The sequence below is a fragment of the Ailuropoda melanoleuca genome, chromosome 2 (assembly GCF_002007445.2).
Source record: "Ailuropoda melanoleuca isolate Jingjing chromosome 2, ASM200744v2, whole genome shotgun sequence".
NCBI lineage: Eukaryota > Metazoa > Chordata > Mammalia > Carnivora > Ursidae > Ailuropoda > Ailuropoda melanoleuca.
In genome coordinates, this window is record NC_048219.1 from 67194719 (window position 1) to 67211661 (window position 16943).

General features: G+C 33.9%; 1 protein-coding gene across 6 annotated transcripts in view; it reads right to left on the reverse strand.

The window, feature by feature from the left end:
- DPYD (dihydropyrimidine dehydrogenase) overlaps positions 1-16943 on the reverse strand; it is a 966631-nt gene that overhangs the window by 821504 nt on the left and 128184 nt on the right. The gene's annotated exons all lie outside the window — the stretch shown is intronic.

Sequence of the window (16943 nt, forward strand, 5' to 3'; positions counted from 1 at the left end):
TTTCTTAATTACTGTAGTGCAATAATTTGACAATAGTAAAATAAAAAAAGAAATTGCTTCAAGGTACATATATAAGTAAAGAAAATATTCTTCTATTATGTCTTTCATTATTGTTTCAGTCCACTTATTTTATTTTCTTTTTGGGGCAAATCTATTTCTGTTTCCCTACTCTCCACTTCCTTACTCTTTGTTTTTACTCAAAGAGTTTATCGTCTTATTACATATTATATATTCCTACGATCCCATCTTTATAATCTGTCTCCATCCACAGGCTGTCAGCTCTGTGAAAGTAGTTGCAATTTTTGCTTTGTTCATTGCTGTGTCCCTAGAGAACTGAATTAAATCTAGTATGGACAGAATATAAATATGTTCTGAGTAAATCACTGAAATCATATAATGGCTCATCATTTTGTTCTTAATATTGATTTTATCTCACATTATTTACACTTTATAATTTTCATTTGCAGTGTTAAAAGCTGATCAAATTTCTTCTTCTTATCACTTATTTTCTTTAGCCCTAATTCTACTCATTACTGCCTTCAAAGTGGGGTTTATTTGTTTTTAGATTCTTAGCAATTCTGTCTTACCTCTTTCCCTTGTCTTATTTCTATCTGTATTCTGCTTTTTTTTTCCCCAAAGAAGTCATGCCTTCATGACTGTGTTGAAGTCCTAAACTTCTGCTAAGGTAAATGCATATCTATGTACTTACTGTAAAGATTATCTTTGTAAATATGCTCCAGGATGTCAGAAGATAGTGGGTAACCGTTACAAGCATTGCTATGAGGGTTCATCTGCTTCACGTGCCGAAACCTTATTCTTGGGCCTCTTTCAAAGAAGGTCCTAAGACTTAATTTTCCCAGACTTCCAGTCTGATTTCTCTAGGATTTTCAAGACCTGCCTATATGTAGAAAGAGGAAGGCGGAGTGGTGGAGATAGGAACAAGAGTGGACTGTGTTTCATAGCAGTTATAGAAAGGTACAGAGGAACTGATACTCAGCTTCCTCATTAACACAGGGGTAAGGTCAGTAACAAATGTGTATGAACAGCAAAGCATCTTCTTCCCTTAGTCCCAGTCTTTATGCTATAAATCTGAGGCACAGCAAAAAGATGAAACCTGATGAAAGTTTTCTTAGGAGAATTCCTTTTGATGTACACTTAGTATTTTCTTCAAGACTACTAGATCATCCATCAGACTTAGTTGTCACTGTTTTTGGAAGATCTGACATTTTTTGGTGTATCTCCTTAAGAATTCACATAGGCTAGAAAAAGTTGCATGTATGAATTTTAAATAAAGCAATATTCAAGTTTTTTGACAGATACTATATACTTTTAAGGAAATTATCTAAAACTCCATATAAAGTGTAGATATGATTTGCCATGATTGAATCACTAATAACTGCAATTAATAATTATTTATTTGTATATCTTTCTTCCCTGGGAAGTCATTATTTGCCACCTACCAGCTGGTCATGAAAATCCAAAATGAATCATTTACTCAGATTATTTAAAACATCAATAATATTTTAAAATTAAAATATACCAGGCTTTTAAAATATAATATATTTCTGCTTTTTTTACTTATGAGATAGAAAAACTGATTTGGTCATGAAAATGGTTTTCCTTTTGCTTACGAGCAACTGTAAATACATCCTTTGAAAACAGTGTCAAAGATATTCCAAATAACTGAGCCCACGCTAATTTGTCCTCTCTTTGAACATCTATTGCATGTTTGCTCACTAGCATCCAATTTATTGCTTAATTATTTGCAAATCCATAGTATGAAATGTTCTTAGGATAGAAGTGCCAGAAGGGACCTTACAGATTATCAAGTTCAATTTACCATTAAGAAAACAGAACTGTAGAGACTTATTCAAGACTGCAAAGCTGGTTATAATGGCAGAACTGAGGCTAAAACACAAGTCTTTCCATTTCTTTTCTAGTTTTATTCTACTAGCCAAATGGGATGGTATTTAAGGACAGAGATCACGTCCTGTATGTCCTAGTAACCTCCTTCACACTCATAATATTGGTAGGGAGTGACAAACACTTAAGCACTAATATATAATGGATGATGAGCAAGACATGCTCTTGTTTTTCTGTTGTTCTAGGTTGGCTGCATGGTTAAGTAGTAATTAACATACCATATCATAATAATGTGACAATTAAATGTGACAAATCTCAACTTTTTATCACAAAGTAAGGTCGCAAGCAGAAAATGCTCAGGAATAAATAGGATTAGTTTCTGTGGTTCTAACAAAATATCTCAAAGTTTAGTAAGCACAACAATAACATTATCTAATTTAAACTTTCAATGGCATTATTTAGGAAGCATTATTTCTATCTCCAAATGACTAATAAGAAGAAAAATCTCAGAGGCAAAGTAACAAAGCTAATGAGTGGGAAGGCAGCAAATTAAACTTAGTCCATTTCATTAAAAAGCTTAAATTCTTTCTATCACTTCTCCACAGACAAATGCCATTTATTAAACCATGTCCTAAAAATCCTGTATTCAATATCACTGAAATGAAAATTATAATTACACTTAGCATACAAAATGACTATAGCCTAAAATATATTTTTTAAAACATGTAAACTTAGTTAACACTTCTCACTAGAACATGTCAACGATTATAACAGAAAGCATTCATTTTCACTGCTATGCCACTGCATATAGGCATAAAAGGGATGAAGGAAAAGGTTTTCCTTTATGTAGTACTGAATAATTACTAAATCTATTCCCTAACAATCTTTGGAGTTAGTAATAGTAAAATTCAAGAGTGGTATCTTTGATAATTTTCCATATATTCTCTAAGAAATAGCTGCTCAATTTTCCTCAAAAAAAAAAAAAAAACCCAGTTAAGTACAGTGAATTTTTATGCACAGTTCAACACTGGCTAAGGAACCACTTGGTACAACAAGCATTCTTTCTATACTGATGGTTATCATTGAAACATACTGCCACCTTATGACAATTCTTTTTATATCTTAATGTTCAGAAAACCCTGTTTTAAAAATAAACCCCCACCAGGAATATGACCGTGAAGTACATAAATTATCTGACTTAAAGATAAATAAATAAAATTGCTAGCTCTACTGAAAGTAGCCTGATAGAAATATAATGCATTTAAGAGAATATTTTTTTAGATTTTGAACACCACAATGATGTATATGACATGATATAAGCATTTTTAAAATCCAAAGCCAGGATATAACTGATTACATGCTGATTATGGAACTAAAATTTTGAGTATTTTCCAGTTATAGTTTTAGAAATTATATCAAAAGCATTTGCCCCTTATTGGACCTATAATATTGCATACACATACTCAAAAGATTTAAAAAATGCAATGGTTTAGACTGCAAGGAAGTATAGGGAAAAGAGACACTAAAAAAAAAGACTATATACCCAAATAAATTCATTATTATGTGAAATTTACAATAAACCCAATTAAATACTACTAAAAAATACTACTACTTACTAGTACTACAAAATAAAGTACCTATTTATACAGAACCCTCTTTTTGAGTGTCCACAGTAGTAATTTTATTGTACCAGAAAACGTGAAGATTTACCTAGTAGCTGGTTTATTTTTCTCTATGCATCTAGTGTTTCATGCTTGTAAAGGGTTCTGTTTCCCTTTTTGTATTAGCTGCTAAGGTACTTATAGATGAATTTATAGTTCATATTTATCAAGTAGATGGGAAGTCATTGTATGTATTTTGTATTCTGCTATCAGTCTTGGCTACAACTTAATTTTCTGCATTATTTCCATTTTGACCTGATAGTACCATTTGCTTTCATATTTATGTATATACTTGGTATTGTGGAAAGCATATGGATTTTGGAAGCTGAACAACCAAAACCAGCTCTGACTTTTACTAGCTGTAGACCCCTGACTAATTGCTTCACCTCCAGGATAAACTGCAGATTTACCATTTAAAAATTGGGGCTAAAGATACCTTCCTTGCACAATTAGTCTAATGATTAGAGATAATGATTAGAGATATCTCATATTTATTGAGTATTTCATATATAGAAGCTACTTATATTTCTACATTTTTATTTCAATGAAGTTTCTGAAATCAAGTTCTATTTTATAATTACATTTAATACAGTAGTGTTCTCCCAAAAAGTTTTTAAATCAGAGATGTCTTAAAGTCAAAGAAAAACAGTATTAACTTATTGTGCTGTATTTTTATAATCACCCTCATGCTCTTTTTGAACTAAGCAGATTAGCAAAAATATTTCAATAAAATGTTCAGCTGAAGTTAAATCGGAAAAATTAGAAACTAAGGAACTAAACATGGGACATAATAAAGACTTCAGCAATGTAGTTTTTAAAAAGTTGACAATTCACTAAAGTTTCCATTTTTGTTTAAACTTTATAAGCTAAAGAATAAAAATATAAAAAGAATTCATGCACAATAACATATTGCTTAGTTTAATTACTGATTTGCTGTTTGCCCAAAGTTTTAATCAAGAGAGTTCTTACATGTGGTAACAATGAAGACATCTGTAAAAGTTAGTGCCACGTTTAACTCCTCTAGGCATTGCAGCACCTGGTGACGCCACAGGGAAGAAATCATGGATACTTCTTGAACATACTGCAACAGCTGTCAACTCAGAAGGAGGTATATTCTAAGTTCTACCAAGCAAGTAGTACTCCACAAAATCTCATTCTGTCCCTTCTCTTAACTGAAAAGAAGCCAGATGGAAACATGCAACTTGTCAAATTGCAAATGAAGAATTACTATAAATCGTATTGCATAGATTTCTGTTATGTTCAGCTTTAAATACTTGGATGCTCAATTTTCAGAGTAATTCCATTGGCATTTTAAGAAAACTAAAGATGCTTGATGCTATTTCAGGTAAAGACAATAGCACATCTTTAACAGGATACAATAAAGGTAAAGACAATGGGAATATGATTACATTTTTAACATAATATCAGAGTGAAGAAACAAAAGGAATCATTCTAGAAGCTTAATAATGTCCAGAATGACTATGACTGCAGCATGACTAGCCATCTCTCACAACAGTTAACGGTACTCTGCTTGGAGTACACAGCCACAGAAAACCGGAAAGCAAGCTGTATCATTTATGATATAACAGCCCTGGCTGTGCTGATATGGTTAAACCACTACCTGTTAACCTCTATTACAGACTTCTATTTCTATCCATTATCTGAAATTACCATAATAATTTTAAATAGAGTGTGGCCAACTTTAATTGTGAATATACACAAGGATCTGAAACTAGTGATTTTGTTTTGTATTTTTGCTACCAAAAATTACTTACGACTTTGAGAACACAGGGGCTTTTCATAAAATTGGACGTATATAATTATTTTATATTTAGAGTTCAAGCTTTACTATTTCTGAGGTGCCACCGGGAATGTGTTAATTTGTTCATCCACTCTTGCATATCTATATAAAAACATTTGTTGAGTACTTACTATATAACATATACCATGCATTTTTTAATATGGAGCCACCCATTCAGCATCATTAAAGATTTCTTTTACAGCTGGAATCTTGTTTAAAACAGGGCAGGAAAAATACCCTATGAATTCTGAAAGAGAATGATTTATAACAAGAACCTAAAACATGTCATAAACAGTCTCCTTTAGGTATGATGGTATGGTAGAAATCACGGAGTCCCCGTGAGCATTAGTAACATTTCTACCACAACTCTGGTATAGACCACTAATAGGTTCATAATGGCAAAACTGTTTGCTTCTAAAGAAAGCCAAAGAGTTATATAAATTATTTTAACAAGTCAACTCCCATTTTTATACCATAATAACACATCTATTGTGGTTAATAAATGCTAAATATTTTATTAATAATATTCCCGGTTTTCAAATACTTATAATCTTATAACATTATTTTAATTCAACAACCACATCATCCATGAAAAATAGTTATCTTCTATACCCACATTACAGATAAGAAAGCTGAGCCTCACAGAGGTTGAGAGAACTGCCTAAGATCATACGGAGAGTGAGAGGACTGTGGTTCTAATTCATGTTTCAGTCTAACCCATGTCTCATTCTAGTCTCTTACTCCCTACTCCCCAATAAAGCTTTTTTTTTTTTTAAATGTTATGTTAGTCACCATACAGTACTTCATTAGTTTTTGATGCAGTGTTCCATGATTCATTGTTTGCGTATGACACTCAGTGCTTTTAGGCAGAAAACTTAAATACTAAAAGATGCTCTTTTGTATGTGGTGTAAGGGAATTGTGAAAGGACAGAAAGGTTGAATTCAAATTGTTGAGTTTGGAGACTCAGCCACCATTTTCTGCTTTCTCTCTTCCTGATCCTCTCACACTAACACATGCACCATTAAGCCACTGCAAACAAAGAAGGTCCATGTAGAAGGCACTCACCGTTCATGCTGCCTGGTATCTATGAGTTATGTAACTCCCTGTGGGAGATGTACCTGCAACTCTACTTCTGTAACCCCCACTTCTTTAAAGGTGGTTTGACCTCACTTTGCTTTTCAAACCACCGTCCCATTTCCTTCTGTGGCATCGGACAGCTGCTGTGGTTAACAGTACGACAGACGGCGGCCACTGCACCTTTCTTTAGCACATGCACAAGGGGAGGTCCTCATCTCCAGCAGCCGCCTCATTCCTGGACAATGGAAGCCTACCACACAGAGCTCTTGATTGTCTGTAGGTGGAATATCTGCATTGGGAACTACCCATTTGCTGAGGACATTGCCAGACACATTCACTTTTCTGTCCACCCTACTAAGCTGCACTCTAATTTTATTCAGTTTCTGATTTACATTTTAAACCGCCAACAAAAGCACGGAAAGTGAAAATGCTGCAAAGGCAAGACCAGTAGGGGAAAAGGAACCACTCAGAAATAGGTCACAGAATCACAGCTACTACTGTACATATATCCACTCTATCATTAACAGGATTAATCAAATGCCTTCAGTCATTTATAAAGAGTAAACTGTTTTTTTTTCTTTGCTACATTTGTAAAACAGAATAAATTCCCAAAACTCCTTTTCTGCATTTGTCTGTATGAATCAAGGCTGAGAAAATATTCCCTGAACTGGCAGTACCATCAGGGTGTTGCTATGGTTCTTTGTAACTTAAAAGTATAAAATGTGAGACAACATAATGAAGGCACAATCCTAGAGAAATGTGCAGTAATGTGGCAGGCACTGGAGAATTCTAAGAATGTGGGGGAGGGTTAGGTTAGGGGAGAAGCACAAAATTTAAGTTTTACAGTTCTTATGTTACCCATCTCTCAAATGTTCCCTTCTTAGTTCTTACAGAATCAAGGCTGTTGAATATAAAATACCATAGAAAACCTTGATTTTGACAAAATAATTTTTGAATAGTCATAACTACAAATGACTGCCTTCTACGATGTAAGGAACACCATGACCCAATTTTGTATGGATATGTATTGATCATCCTGTTTAAAAATCATGTTTTCATACCAGCCGACTCAGCCCATAGGAAATCAGGTGTTCCTTCTTTATTGGGTTGGGAGTGGGGGGAAGAGACTGTTGCTCTAGAGATGATCTTTATAAATGAGGGAAGAAGCTACACTATTTTACTTTCAGGCAAGAATAAGAAGGCATCCTTTATTGGGAGTCACAAAGCTGGGGAAAGATAAAAGAAGAGATTCAAATGACAACTTGTACAATGGAAGACTCTCTTAAGATCAGTACTTTATCCTAAATCCCAAGCCTGACCCCATATTATAGAAATCCGAAGCATCAGCTTCACCACACAATCCCTCATACTTCTAATAAAATTATGTTTCCCATGGCAACAGATGGTATCTCAAGAGAAGCAAGTTCAGAGTAAACAATACACATATTGTGGCTTAAGCAGCAGAAATGATACAATGACATTATTAGCCTTTTACATTTTTGTTGTTATTAGTAAATAGTAATAAGAATATGCAAGAGACAAGAGTCACATTATGGTATAACCAATCTGGTATACAATACTTGATCTCATTTGAATTTCTATTCCTGAGAGATTTAAAATGTTTAATATGGGAGGGATAGTAAATAAAAGCAAAACTACAGACATTTCAATTCCCAGTGATCATTAATTCTCCAAGCAGTAATATTTCCTTAGGTATGAGTTATGCTTTTCCAAGTTTTTAATTTATCTTACAATATAAATAAAACCAATTTTTCAGCTTTTCATGCCAACTGTTGAAAGATACCTATTTAGGGACGCCTGGGTGGCACAGCGGTTAAGCATCTGCCTTCGGCTCAGGGTGTGATCCCGGCGTTATGGGATCGAGCCCCACATCAGGCTCCTCNCAGGCTCCTCCGCTATGAGCCTGCTTCTTCCTCTCCCACTCCCCCTGCTTGTGTTCCCTCTCTCGCTGGCTGTCTCTATCTCTGCCAAATAAATAAATAAAATCTTTAAAAAAAAAAAGGAAAAGAAAAGAAAGATACCTATTTAGTAATGAAGACTTCCTCGCAAAGAGCTTAGAGAATGTATGAAGTAGCTCTCTACAGGAGAAGGACATACAGAACAAGAAAATATACTTGTCTCTAAGTATTTTTTAAAAAAATGTAAATATAGACAATTTTACAAGCTTAAACCACTGTCTTCAAGAAATGGAGTAAAAAAAGAAAGAAAGAAATGGAGTACAAAATGTATTCTGGGTAGTTCTCATGTAATACAATAAGGCTATTCATTTGCTAAGGAAGAACAAAGCACATTATATTTCCTATTACTGATAAGGGCACTAGAGAAGTGCTCTCTCTCATAGAGAGAGAGTCTATGTTCAAATACTGCCCCTCCCTCTGCTTCCCTTTTAGGATGTCCTTTCCAACTATTTCTCTGAAAAACACGTGAGGGATTCATATTACCAGCTGACCAGACTGACACACGCTATCCACAGGGGCAGTGTTATGAGACTGTGATGTTAATGGTTGTATCAATTTCTTAATGTCCCCATTTTTTGTAGTGTTAAATACACACCAACAAATGTAGCCAATACATAAAAAAAACATGTGTTCAAAGGAATTTTAATAACAAACAGAAGGTGGGAAAATAATCCCTGTCTTGGTAACTTTTATGTACGGAAATACCGTACAACCATGCTTAAAAATAAGAAAGGCAAGAAGCTATTTGTAAAAGATATTTTATAATTTCATGGTGTTCTGATTTTAGTAAACACAAATATATTTATTAAATTTTCATTGTTTAATGAGAATGAGATTTGTATCTTGTTTAGTAAAATCATTAAATGAGAATATAGCTAACTCACTTTAATTTGTAGAAAGAAGGAAAAAGATATACTTACTTGCCTTTCCAGCAAGCTTCAAACACCACAAAGTCCATTAAACATTTAATTTACTGAATATATATATTTCATTGGTCATTTTGATAACATTTAGCATATCTTAAAAGGATTTTACTAAATTTGAGAAAGGTCAAAATTTATCTTTTTGCCTATATACCATAGATAGAACACACATTTCCTCTCCTAGTATCGCATGAAGCAGTGTGGACCATTGTTTTATGCCATGCATATTATTCAATTTGATTATATATTTAGAATAGTATTTTACAAATGGAAGAAAATAAGTACTTACACATACATTTGTGATTCAAAGCTTTCATTTAGGCAATGGCACCCATCTATCAACAGCCTTCTTGCCATATGTTTTTATAGCAGTTCTCTAGACATGAAAAGAACCTAAATATGCAGTAAGTTGCAAGCACATCAGATATCTCTGTGTTTATTAATAGGTCTTTATGCTAATTGAAAGAGAAAGATAACCTTTCCTTATAGGTCACTGCCGCCTGACTAATGTGTGCCCAATTTGGCCTTTAAATCTTAGGTCAACAATATGCCTCAACCAAATCTAAAACAAAACAAAACAAAACAAAACAAAACAAAAAGCAAAAACCTCAGGATTTCTTCCAAAATACTCGATTTAAGACAATCATAGAAAATGACTGGCATTTACTTTTTATCACTCTAAAAAGAACAAAGGCAATCATTAAAAAAAAGCATTCCCTTTTCTTTTAAAACATGTTTATTAGTAACTATTACTTTATCAATCCTATGAAACATGGTAGTCGGTGTCTAAAAAAATTTAGTGATATTTCTAAAGAAATACATGCCTTCTTTTAACATGTAGATGAAAAACACAGGGTGATATATGAAAATGTGTACATTTATGAATTGTAATTAGCATTAATTTCTACAAAAAAGACACCACCCTTGTAAATGATTTTTTCTATAAGGCATAAAGATAAAAGTGCCCAGTCCACTCTGAATTATTGTAATGTGCTCATTTAAAACCACCATCTGTCAGAGATTATCTTATTTTATACCAAGGGAACATCCATTAAATATTCATCCTCCTCATCCTAGAAATGTGCTCACATAAGATCAGGGCCCTACCTGAGAAGATATTAGTATTAGTCATTTTATTAGCTCTTCTCTGAATGAAACTTAGAATAGACACCTGAAGTTTACACCTAAAGAGTGGCACTCTTTTTAGGTTGAAGAGTGTGATTTCGGAGGGCTGCTATTAATTTACACATTCTGAGGCCAATGAGTTAATTTACGCTATCTTGGCAACAAGCAGTTATCACTTATTTTGCTTGATCTAAAAATAGCAAAAAATTGCATAGGTAAAGTTTGCTAAAATATAGCATACACTTGTAAGAACTGGGGTGGAAATAAAAAGCTAATGCTAGCATAACTGCTGAGGGGGAAAATTGTGTAAATTGTTCTCTTTTTTCATAGAAGTTCCTAACTTCTAGACTACTTAATCACAGCTTCATATTTTATGCTTTATTTCCCTGGCTTTGGGGAAAAAAAAATACACAGGTCACTGTGAACCAAGAACAGTCCTTAAAATATTCATGCTGCCTTCTATTCTCCATACAATAGTAATGAGACAATTGAACACTGGGTTCAATTACAGAAAAGACTACCAAAAATTTCAAGTTATATATGCACACAAATAATACCTAAATTCAGGAAGAAAATCAAGCCTGCCCTCTCATTTCACAGATCTCCCAGGAGGATACTTCATATGGCAATGAAAATATTGAAAGTATAACTTAAAGTGATAACTGTACCTTTACCTAAAGCAAATTAGAGTGAGACTTTTATCCTAGTGAAACAGATTATAATGACAATAGTTTGAGAAGAAAGAAGTGTCAAGATCCTATACCATAACTGCTAATTTAAATTGTCACCCTGCATTTCTAGTCTTCATTTAGAATAGTGGCAGTATCCTATGGCAAGGTTCCCATGCTAGTCTGTAATACATGAAGAAGAAGAAACAGGTCTATTTACAAGATTCAACTTACCCTTAGGCAGAGAAGTAGCAAACACTTTAAAGAACAACTCTTGGCAAAGAGTACAAGCCTAAGATACAAAATTCAAAATAATGATCCTTCTGAAATTTTTATGATGCCTTCCACTTAAAGAAAAAAAAAAAAAACACAGTTAAGTTTAGAGGAAATTCTGAACCAACAGGATTCTGTTAAGAAAAGCTATAGTAAAAAGAGTACTTTTAAATATAGCTAATAATTCTCAAAATGTTCTTTTCTGAAAATAAAAGACATTTACATGTTGGGGGGGGCCCTGGCTGGCTCAGTCGGTTAAGCATCTGTCTTTGGCTCAGGTCATGATCCCAGGGTCTCGGGACTGAGCCCCTCCTTGGACTCCCTGCTCAGCGGGGAGCCTGCTTCTCCCTCTCTCCCTGCCCCTCCCCCCCATCATGCTCTCTCTCTCTCAAATAAATAAAATCGTAAAAAAAAAGATATTTTATGTGTTAAACTGTAAGTATATTTTTTTTTTATTTTTTTTTAAAGATTTTATTTATTTATTTGACAGAGATAGAGACAGCCAGCGAGAGAGGNAAATAAATAAAATCGTAAAAAAAAAGATATTTTATGTGTTAAACTGTAAGTATATTTTAATAGTGGTATTATCGTTATCAACGGATATCCGTCTGCACAGAGGCCACTCTACCATTGACCACTACCGTTCAACTGTGGACACACCTGAGAGACAAGTTAATAATAAATCTTCCTCTAGGAAAATTACACTGTAGGGGGGAAACAGACAATAATAGGTTGATATAATAATGGCAATACAATGTAACAACTACTGTCTTGGTAATATGGGATACGTTTTCTTCAGACGGTACCAACAATTCCTCTCATCTCCTCATGTGTATGTCGCTTCTCTTATTAAGAGATGGAATCTGTTTCCACTTAAATCTGGACTACTTGTGTGACTTTGAGCAGCAAAATGGTGGCAGAATCATGCTGAGCCCAGGCTTTAAAAGGCCTAGCAGCTTTCACTTTTGCTCTTTCAGAATCCAAGTGTTAAGCTATGAGATATTAGTTTAGCCTACTGGAAGATGAGACGTGTTTTGGAGGAGAACAAAAGCACCTCAGCCAATAGCTAGCAGCAACTGCCAGTCATTTGAGTAAGACCATGTCGATCATTCTAGCACCAGCTGAGCTCCCAATGACTGCCACCATATGAGCGAGCCCAAGAAGTACCAGCAGGAGAACTATCCACTGTGTCCAGTCAAATTAAATACAAGAGATAGTAAATTGTTGTTGTTTTAGGCTGCTAAGCTTTGGAGTGTTTTTTTTTATGCAGCACTGGATGACTGACATAAAGTAAAAAAAAAGGGATCATGAAGCACATAGTCCTACAGAATGCAACCTGATTTTCCCAAGAACAATCAGCTAATGAAGGACAAAAAGCCAATGCCAACTTCCTTGAATTCTCATCTAGGACTGAAGTAGAGTGCAAAGGCAAAAACATAAGCTCCATTCTCAAGTTGAACACAAAATCCTATCGCTGAGTATGACTCACCTGAATGAATACAAGAGATGACCTACACTGGTGGTACACATTGGTACTCTCATTCAGTAATAAATTCACTGTGATCCAGAATGTGCAAGGGTCATATAAAAGCCCCAATTTGAGATATTACAATAAATTTGCTAAATTTTAGTATTAAATTTTTGAAAGTACTACCCATATATTACAATTCAGAAACCAATATAACTGGGCAATAAGAGCTGAGCCTTCCTCAGAAATGCTTTAACTGAGATATAGTTTAACGATATTGCTTCTGACTATACTGGGAGCAACAATCATTGACCAGTATTTCTTTCTTTTGTAAAACTTAATGATAAACTATTATTCACATGCTTACTATTGATCACTATAATATACAAATGAGCATGGTAAATTCTAGTAGTTTAATTTCTGGGAAAATGGTTTATGAATATGAATTTTAGGCTTTTCTTCCCAGAAAATAAATCATATTTTTTAATTATAGATGTTAAGCAAAATTTTAAATAGCCCCATTTCTTTTTCTCCGCTTTTCTCTCACCTCCCACACTTCTTTCTCAGCCCATGGGATCTCATGCTGGCCTGAGTTCCTTTTGCTACTTCACAATTTTCTCAATTCCCCAGAAAAGCAATATTTGAATAACAAAATGAGGAATAACACAAATATGTCTTCTCAGATACACCCCAAAGGACTCCATGTCCCCGAGTCACTCAACTCCTTTCCCCAGATCAACATGCTCAGTCTCTTGAGTACAGCTGATCTCAGCTAGTTATAAGGAAGAAAGCTTTAACATAAAATGATTAATGTATATACCACTTTAAATCTCTGATAGACATAAAGAGGGATAGTTCTGAAAAATAAAAGCGGAAGGCCTTCCAGATGCAAGGGAGAGAATCAGGCAAAGATCAGAGAAGAACCACATTGGCAACACATGAGGGTGTGTGGGAGAGTAGGGGGCAGCTTCAGAGAAGGGACAGGCTACATGGAATTTACATTAACAGCAAGTCGGGACCTATGCTGTAAATCTTTCATCCGCCTCTCTCGGAAATCTTCAATAATTTCTGTACTGCTAACTAAAATTTCTAACAGTGATTCTTTCTGGTGATGGAAAAAGTGATAAATCTGTCTCAAAGTTGATTGAGGCTCAAAATAGACACTACTCCTAGACTCAGCCGACTTCACGATTATACTCTTTTACACAGAAAAGTTGTTGCTTGGAGGAGGGTCATCCTTCCTGCATAAGAAGGAAAGCAATGATACTAACATGTTTGTCTCTGAAAGTTCTTTCTTAAACATCCTGAAAGGGATGGTACAATGAATGCCCGGAGGGATTCTGCATCAGGGTACCCTGGAGAGAATGGATTTTCCACAGAATCTATGCATTTCAAACAAACAAACAAACAAAAAAATACAATGTTTCCATGGAGGGCACAGAATATTCTGCAACGATGTGATTTATATGGCTCTCTTACTTTTTTGACATTGGTTTCAGAGAAATTGCCTGAATACATTCTATTTTTCTGCAAAGTGTGGATAAAATACATTGGAAAAGTGAAAAACTGATTATTTTCTGTTCTCCTATCATTTGGATATTATTTATTAGTCTCTTTACATCTTTTCTTTACTCTTCTTTAGAATTCTTCAAAAGACTAGGCTCATGTAAAGTCACTTATATTGGAAAAAGCAGAATTACTACAGAGGACAGTGTGTTGAGTTCAAAATATTCAATTAGAAAAAGGAAATCAACAGATAAATTTAATGCCATCTACAATTATCACATCTTTGCTTTCATAAAAGCTGCTATAAAAAATAGCTTTCTACCTATTAAATTATTGTAATATATTTTATAAATATATTTTAGCTTGTTTATTAATATTTACACATTCTGCCAGGAAATAGGCAGTTGGTTCATCCAAAGTATGTCTAAATAAGAGTATAATATATAAGTAAATATTCAATACAATAGATCAATTATACCCACAGTTTCTCAAGAGGCATCATTCACATTTTATAAGGACCAGCTCTTCTTTTTTGTGGGATATCTGATATCTCTGATCCCCTCCTATTAAATGCCAAAGCATCAACCCATTATTGTGACAACCAAAAATGCTTCCTCACACTTTCAAATGTCCCCTGAGGAATAATAACACCCACTCCCCCAGTTAAGAATTGCTAGATTCACTTTATGATTCAGGAGGGAAAACATCTTTTATTAAACTAAAACCACTGAAACCTCTACTTAACTTAGAAACCATAATAATCTGCTTTTGAGACTGTAGCGTTAGCAGTACTGTAACAAGTTTTATGGTCTAGCATGTATTTATAGGATAGCTGTGCTAAACATTTTTGAAGTAGTGAGAAATTTGCATTTGCGATAATGCAGAAAGCTTACAAAAAAAAACCATGCTTAAGTCTAGTACCTACATTATGGTCTGCACATGAATCATTTGGCTCCAGGTGCAGTTCTTTTTACTATTTCAAAATCCCCCCCTTTTTTTTGAGAAAAACAGTATTTAAATGATAGTGAATACACTAAGCTAATTCATCTCAATCAATACACCATGTTTGCGGACAAGAGGACAACAAGTATTTTTACAGACTTGTCTAAAGCTATTCTGATCACTGAAATTTGTGCACTTGAATACTTAGCTACATTGATATTTTATTAGTTCTTTCTTTCATTTTAAATTGTGGGGAAAGACAAGGAAATAAGAATACAGAGGAGTCAATAATGGGAAAAGATAAAGAACCCAAAACCTTCTCAATTCTCAGTTACTCCAGAAAGCATAGTGTTCATAACCTCTTTTATGCAGAGGCATGATGCAGAATGAAGTGAAGATGCTTTAATTAACAACGGTTTATTGTATGCCTATTAGACACCCAGAAGGACTACACTGTAAGAAGACCCTAATCATAGGTACTTCTCTGATGCCAATTTAGTCCTATGACTTTGTCCATCTCCCGGAGAGCAAAAAGAAAATGCAGCTACTGAACTCTGTAGACCGCATTAGATCTTCCTAGTGCCAAATATTTTACATATAGCATTTTCTAACCTAGTTCTCAGAGCACTTCTGCAGCATCTCCACTTCACCAATAATAAAACTAGGGCTCCATAATGTCACACTATCCATAAGTGTCATTAAAACAATATAAACAATGATTAATGAGATAAGCAGAAAGCTTAGTTAAATTCCACTTCTTTATGTAAGCTATCAGTGTTGGGTAACTTCAAAATGGTTAGCAGAAAGATATGGGTGAAAAAAAAATTTTCTATTTGTAATCTCCTATCTTCTCTAAAAAAGATATTCAGCAGCTGGAGGCACCTTACTACATACTTATCATAACTCATTCATTCATTAAACAAATGTATCTACCTACAAAAAAATTCATCAAGTTATTTTATCATGCATCAATTTTCAAAATGCTAGAGGTGTGTAATTAACAGTGTTGGAATAATAAATACACAGTCAACTATTAAACATTTAATGAAAAATGTTAACTCTAAGTCATATGGGTATCCTACTAATACAATATATAAAATATATTTAAAAGGAAATTAAGTAGAATAAAAAATAAAGGCCATATTGTAAATTACAGTAAATAATCAGAAGAGATATTCCTACATAAATTTGACTTTCATTTCTAGACTTCTAACTTTATGTTAACAACTTCACTTTTTGACAAGTGAACAATCATAATTTCATATACATCATTTTTTAATAATGAGAATATTATACACAATTCTCTGTCATCATTTTATGTTTCGGTCCTTAACTTTTATTTAACACACATACATGTTGCTCAATATAGTATAAAAATTATGAAGAATTATTAAAAATTGCTGCTATAATGATTACATATCTCATTTTCTTTTACCCTAGATATAATGAAATAATATTTCTTATTCTAATAAAATATAATAAAAACTAATCCTTCCTTATGTTACTATTGTTATTTTGAAGTCTCCCTGTAAACTTCTCCTACTAACAAGAAAAGTATTTCATCAAGAGATGCTCCCATTAAAGAGGTGACAGTGATGGTAACATCTTAAAACTTCTATTGTACTGTACAGATTAAAATTCACGCTCACACATATC